Consider the following 6,525-nt stretch of genomic DNA (forward strand, 5'->3'; position numbering starts at 1 on the left):
AGAGATTCTTATTCATGAATAACGAATATCCTAAATAGTTGCTACACACCTCTTGTCTATGCCATTTTCATTTTCATGTAGACTTTCCTATCTCTGCTATAAGTTTTTATCATTTCATTTCGTTACAAAACAGCCCAGATCCTAGGGGAGTTTTCTTGATAAATCTATTATATTTAGAATTATTTTTACTTTCTCCGCAGCATTTTGGCATTTGCAGAGGATTTTTATTGCTTTAAGTTTGCATTTTTAACAGTTCTTCGTTCTATGTATATTCAATGTCTCCAGCTGTATACATATGAGCAACAATTGTGTTATTTCCCACAATTATTTGACACTGCGTGAAGAACATAAGGTAAACGTTTAGCCAGTGATTATTTCCTAAGTGTCCATGATTTCTACACAAATTGGACCTTGCTGAAAAACACATTGAAAAAAATATAATTGCATAAACTGCAAAATGCTGTTCATTAGACTGAAATTTCTCAATTAGGGACTATTATATAATTCTAAGGAAGAAGTTTGAATTTGTTTAATTTACTTTATGCACACTTAAAGAAAGAAATCACATTCGTCATGTTTATTTGACACCCATAGTAAGGCAGTGGCTAATAAAACTTATTTTGGAAACAATTTAAATGTCAAATAAAATAGGAAATGTGTTTGTTGTCTACTTGGGCTTGCATGAGTTTTTAGGCAATGTAGCATTACAGTATAAGACTTGTGAATGTTCACATTTTCCCATTTTTTTCTACTTACTAGTGTAAGCATAAAGAGATAATGACTATCATATACTAAGCTTGGGGAGATATATACACCATTTTATTTAAAAATGTTTCATGTCATTTGATTTTATTTATGCTTCCCTTTGTAAAAAAAAATAGTTGTATGCCATTTATTAGATGAGTTTGTATTGTATTATTTTTAAGAGTATGCATTAGGGGCCAGATGGCTTGAATTGAATTGTGAATTAATACATGCAAAGTACTTAGAAGAATATTTGGCACACAGTAAGTGCTGCATAAATGTTAGCTAATTTTATTATCCTTATTTTTATTATAAAACACCTACTGAATATAAAATCAGTAAACTATAAACGAGAAAATAAAGCCAAAACTAAAGTAAGTAAAAAAATTAAATTCAATCTTGGGTACCTCCCAGGAAACTCAGGATCAAGAAGTTTATAGACATGTTAAAAAGAAACATTTCTTTTGTCGTTTTTCTGGCCTGAATTAATGCTCTCTTTTGATAATATAATTTAGATATGATGTACTAATGGCACAAATTATTGAGTTATATTCCTGTCCTTGTGACTTTGTTCTAAACCTATATTTTATAATCTGTAAATTGAGCATCAATAATATTACTTGCCTAGAATGATTTTAATAATAATTAAACAAGGTAAGTTATACAATGTTCAATAACTTTTCATTTTCTTCTTATTTTTCTTTATTATTATTTTTATTGACATTATTAGTGGCTGGGACATAAATAGGAACAGACACGAAGCTAACCAATCATTAATTATCATATTAGTACTGCAACAATCATAGATAAGAAAAACATACACTCTATCATTATAAATTAAATTGCCTGTGTCAAACATGTTTTCTTGACTTGTTTTCCTCACATCTGTGTCAAGTCAGAATTGTGAATATGTATCAAGACCTGTGGTGAATAAAATAATAGAAGTATGTTTGTGATAATAGACAATACAATGAAGAGTTACTATGTTGGAGTGCAGTAAAGGTTTTGGCATGTAATGAGGTATAAGGTAAGTTTTGAAGATAAAGTTTTCAACATTGTCCTTTTTATGACATGCAGCAGTTAATGGTGTGCATAGCTAGACGCATTGCAGAATATTTTCTTTTCTATTTTTAAAATTTATTTGAAATATCACAAAAATACCCTGAAATATTGCAGACTGATCAAGCAGTGGATCTCATATATGAAACTGACGCTTCTTACTCAATTTCATTAGGATAAGTACTAAATATATTTCATATTTGCATAATATTTTATAATTTTTAATTGAATTAATAAACATATTGACTATTTTAAGCATAGAGAGCATTATTTTTTGCCCAAGAGAAAATAAAAATATACAAAACAAAGCAATTATTGATAGTTAGAAATTTGAAGAGAACGTGATGTTTCTAATTTACTAAATTACTAAATTTACTAAATTACTTTAATTTACTAACTTCACATCTGTGGTTATTTGTTCAAATTTCCCTGACTTTGCTTTTTATATATATATAATGCTGATCCTACCCTGACATGCATTAAGAGACTTTATGAGTGGATATACTACTGTGTGTGATTTATTTAAAGGAAGTTCTCATAAATGCCAGGGAGCATGGGAAGACTGTCATACATCTCAGGACTTCAATGGACATATTAGGAAAAATGTCTATAACCGGAAAAGTGGAATTGTTAAAGTTTACCAGAGTCCTATGACTCTGGGATACAGCAATGTTTAAGAAATTTCCCATTCTTCTATTTTTTGAAATAGCATACTACACAAACCTCCCATCTCCATAGCACTTATATTAGCCTCACAGATGCTTCCTTGTTTACCTATGACGAGGCCAGACACAAATTCCTTAAATTCTGGTTCTATGCCTCATAAATGATAAGCTAAATTATTTTCTTCCCCACAGACAAATTGGAGCAAAATACTTGTTAACCAGACTAAGATCCTTTCTCCCCTAAACCCTGGAGCCAGCAAACAACCCCTCCTTAAAAGTCTCTCTCAAAAAAAGACTGACCTTAGAATACAGCATTTCGTGATCGGCTATATAATCGTTTCACCCTTGCTCATCCTATTCCGCCACAACAGGTTCTCTCAGGCCTTGGTTACTCCTCATAAAAGAAAAGCTCTTCTTTACCTAACCTTTAAGATGCTTGCAGAGTCTCCCTGTTTCAATAGTCAACCGCCCTGTCTCCCTTCCACTGTTGCAATAATCTATTCCTTCCCTCTTACGATAAGATCTGTTTACATAAATTGAGTTGTTTTTCATTTGACAAGAGAAAAGTGAAAACTAAAAAAGGGAAGCCACATGGGAACACAAAGCAATTACTGACAATATTAAGGTAAGAGTTCATGATATGTTTCATGATTGCTCTGCTCATAGACACATAAACTAAGAACAAGAAAACCTGAAGTCATTTCCCTTCTCTACCTCTTACGAGTTGTTATGACCTTGGGTAAATAATAAAACTTAAAAACAAAATATTTTTCTTTCAACTATCTTTCTCTTTTCCTCTTTCTTTAGTGCCTCCTTTCCATTCTCTTGGCCACCAAATGGACTTAAATATGTGATCTCTTGGAAGAATGTTTTTCGTAAAGAAATGATTCACTAATAGAGTTTCAGGCAGCAGGGCTCAGGTAGTTTGGGAGGGATTTCTGCTTGTAGATATCTCCACTGTCCTTAAGTCATACCAGGGAGAGGCCATCACATCCTTCTATTTTTGTGGTTGGCTCTGTTAGAGCAGATTTTGTTGTTAGTACCCATTCACAATTGGCAATGGCAGTCAGAGTTTTTGGTAGTTTTGCTTGAAATCAGATTTGGCTCTGAAGAGAAGGCTCTTAAAGTGGAAGAATTTTTTTTTTTTCCCCAGGAGAAGAATAAAATAAATCAATAGTTATTTTTACTTTATTTTATTATTATTTTTATTTCAATAGGTTTTGGGGGAACAGGTGGTGATTGGTTACATGAATAAGTTCTTTGGTGGTTATTTCTGAGGTTTGGTACACTCATCACCTGAGCCGTGTACGCTGTACTCTATGGGGTATTGCATTGTGGTTTTGATTTGTATTTCCCTGATAGTGGTGTTGAGCATTTTTCATATGTTCATTGGCCATTTATATATCTTCCTTTGAGAATTGTCTATTAACGTCCTTAGCCCATTTTTAAAAATTGAATTGTTTGGTTTTTATTGCTGATTTGTTTGAGTTCTTCGTAGATTCTAGATATTAGTTTTTTGCCAGATGTATAAATTGCAAAGATTTTCTCCCACTCTGTGGGTTGTCTGTTAACTCCGTGAATTTTCTTTTGCTGTGCAGAAGCTTATTAATTTAATTAAGTCACATCTATTTATCTTTGTTTTTGTTTCATTTGTGTTGGGTCCTTGGTCATGGAGTCTTTGCCTAAGCAAATAACTAGAAACATTTTTCCAATGTTATCTTCTAGAATTTTTATGATTTTGGGTCATAGACTTAAGTCCTTCAGCAAACTTAAGTATTTTTTATAAGGTGAGAGATGAGAATCCAGTTTCATTCTCCTACATGTAGCTTGCCAATGACCCCATCACCATTTGTTGAATCAAGTGTTTTTTCCCCATTTTATGTTTTGGATTGCTTTGTCAAAGATCAGCTTGCTGTAAGTATTTGACTTTATTTCTGGGTTCGCTATTCTGTTCCATTGGCCTATGTGCCTATTTTTATACCAGTACAGTCACTACTGGTATAAAAGTAGTCACCTATTTTTTTACCAGTCACTCTTTTGGTGATTATGGCCTTGTTAGTATAGTTTGAAGTCAAGTACGGTGATGCCTCCAGATTTTTGTTGTTTTGCTTTATTTTGTTTTGTTTGTTTGGCTTAGTCTCGCTTTGGTTATGCAGGCTCTTTTTTTGGCTCCATATAAAATTTAGGATTGCTTTTCCTAGTTCTTTGAAGAATTGTGGTGGTGTTTTGACAGGAATTGCATTATAGTTGTAGATTGCTTTTGGCAATATGGTCATTTTCACAATATTGATTCTACCCATTCATAAGCATGGGATCCATTTGTTTGTGTCACTCATGATTCCTTTCAGAAGTGTTTTGTAGTTTTCCTTGTAGAGATCTTTCACCTCCTTGGTTAGGTATGTTCCTAAGTATTTTAATTGTTTTTCGCTATCGCAAAATGGTTTGATTTCTTGATTTGATTCTCAGTTTGGCTGCTGTTGGTGTATAGCAGAGCTACTGATTTGTGTATGCTAATTTTGTATCCTGAAACTTTGCCGAATTCATTTATTAGTTCTAAGAGCTTTTGGAGGAGTCTTTAGGGTTATCTAGATATATGATCATATCATTAGCAAACAGTGACAGTTTGATTTCCTCTTTATTGTTTCAGGTGTCCTTTATTTCTTTCTTTTGTCTAATTGCTCTGGATAGGACTTCCAGTACTATGTTGAATAGAAATGTTGAGAGTGGGCTTCCTTGTCTTGTTCCAATTCTCAGGGGGAATGTTTCAGTTTTTCCTCACTCAGTATTATGTTGGCTGTGGATTTGTCATAGATGGCTTTTATTACATTAAGACATGTCCCTTCTATGCTGATTTGGCTGAGGGTTTTAATCATAAAAGGCTGCTGGATTTTGTCAAATGTTTTTCTGTATCTATTGAGATAATCATGTGATTTTTGTTTTTAATTTTATGTGGTGTATCACATTTAGTGACTTGCAAATGTTAAATCAACCCTGCATTCCTGGTATGAAACCCACTTGATCTTGGTGGACTATCTTTTTGATATACTGTAGGATGTTTTTAGCTAGTATTTTGTTAAGGATTTTTGCATCTATATTCATCAGGGATACTGATCTGTAGTTTTCCTTTTTTGTTATGTCCTTCCCTGGTTTTGGTATCAAGGTGATAGTGGCTTCACAGAATGACTTTGGGAGGATTCCCTCTTTGTCTTGTGGAACGGTGTTATGTTAATAAGATTGGTACCAATTCTTCTTCAGATGTCTGATAGAGTTCAGCTGTGAATTGTCTGGGCCTAGACTTTGTTCATTGGCAATTTTCTGTTACCATTTCAATCTCACTGCTTCTTTGGTCCATTCTGAGTTTCTATTTCTTCCTGGTTAAATCTAGCAGGGTTGCGTATTTCCAGGAATTTATACATCTCCTCTAGCTCTTCTAGTTTATGTGTGCAAAGCTGTTCATAGTAGCCTTGAGTAATCTTTTGTATTTCTGTGGTATTAGTTGTAATAGTTCCCCTTTAATTTCTAATTGAGCTTATTTGGATCTTCCCTTTTCTTCTCTTGGCGAATCTCTCTAATGGTCTATCAATTTTATTGATCTTTTCAAAAGAACCAGCTTTTTGTTTCATTTATCTTTTCTAATTTTTTGTTGTTCATTTCATTCAGTGTTGCTCTGATCGTATTATTTCTTTTCTTCTGCTAGGTTTGGGTTTTGTTTGTTCTTCTTTCTCTAGTTCCTTGGGGTGTGACCTCAGATTGTCTATTTGTGCTCTTTCAGGCTTTTTTGATGTAAGCTCTAAAGGCCATGAACTTTCCTCTTAGCACAGCCTGTGCCATCTCCTAGAGGTTTTTTGTAGGTTGTATCACTATTATCATTCTGTTTTAAAAGCTTTTTAATTTCCATCTTTATTTCATTGTTAACCCAATGATCATTCTGGAATAGGTTATTTAATTTCCATGTATTTGCATGGTTTTGAGTGTTATTTTTGGAGTTGATTTCCAGTTTTATTCCACTGTGGTCTGAGAGAGGACTTGATACAATATCGTTTTTTAAAAACGTATT

The 6,525-nt window shown here is 33.2% G+C and overlaps 1 long non-coding RNA gene across 1 annotated transcript; it reads left to right on the plus strand.

Annotated features, from left to right (window-relative positions):
• The first annotated feature begins 511 nt into the window (after positions 1–511).
• LOC116545976 lies at positions 512–5,991 on the plus strand. The gene is made up of 3 exons (XR_004266540.1): positions 512–527; positions 4,533–4,538; positions 5,873–5,991. It is a non-coding gene; the product is annotated as an uncharacterized LOC116545976 (long non-coding RNA).
• Positions 5,992–6,525: the final 534 nt, after the last annotated feature.

This window comes from Sapajus apella, unplaced genomic scaffold (genome assembly GCF_009761245.1).
Source record: "Sapajus apella isolate SASKATOON/1434 unplaced genomic scaffold, GSC_monkey_1.0 scaffold5, whole genome shotgun sequence".
NCBI classification, from domain to species: Eukaryota; Metazoa; Chordata; class Mammalia; order Primates; family Cebidae; genus Sapajus; species Sapajus apella.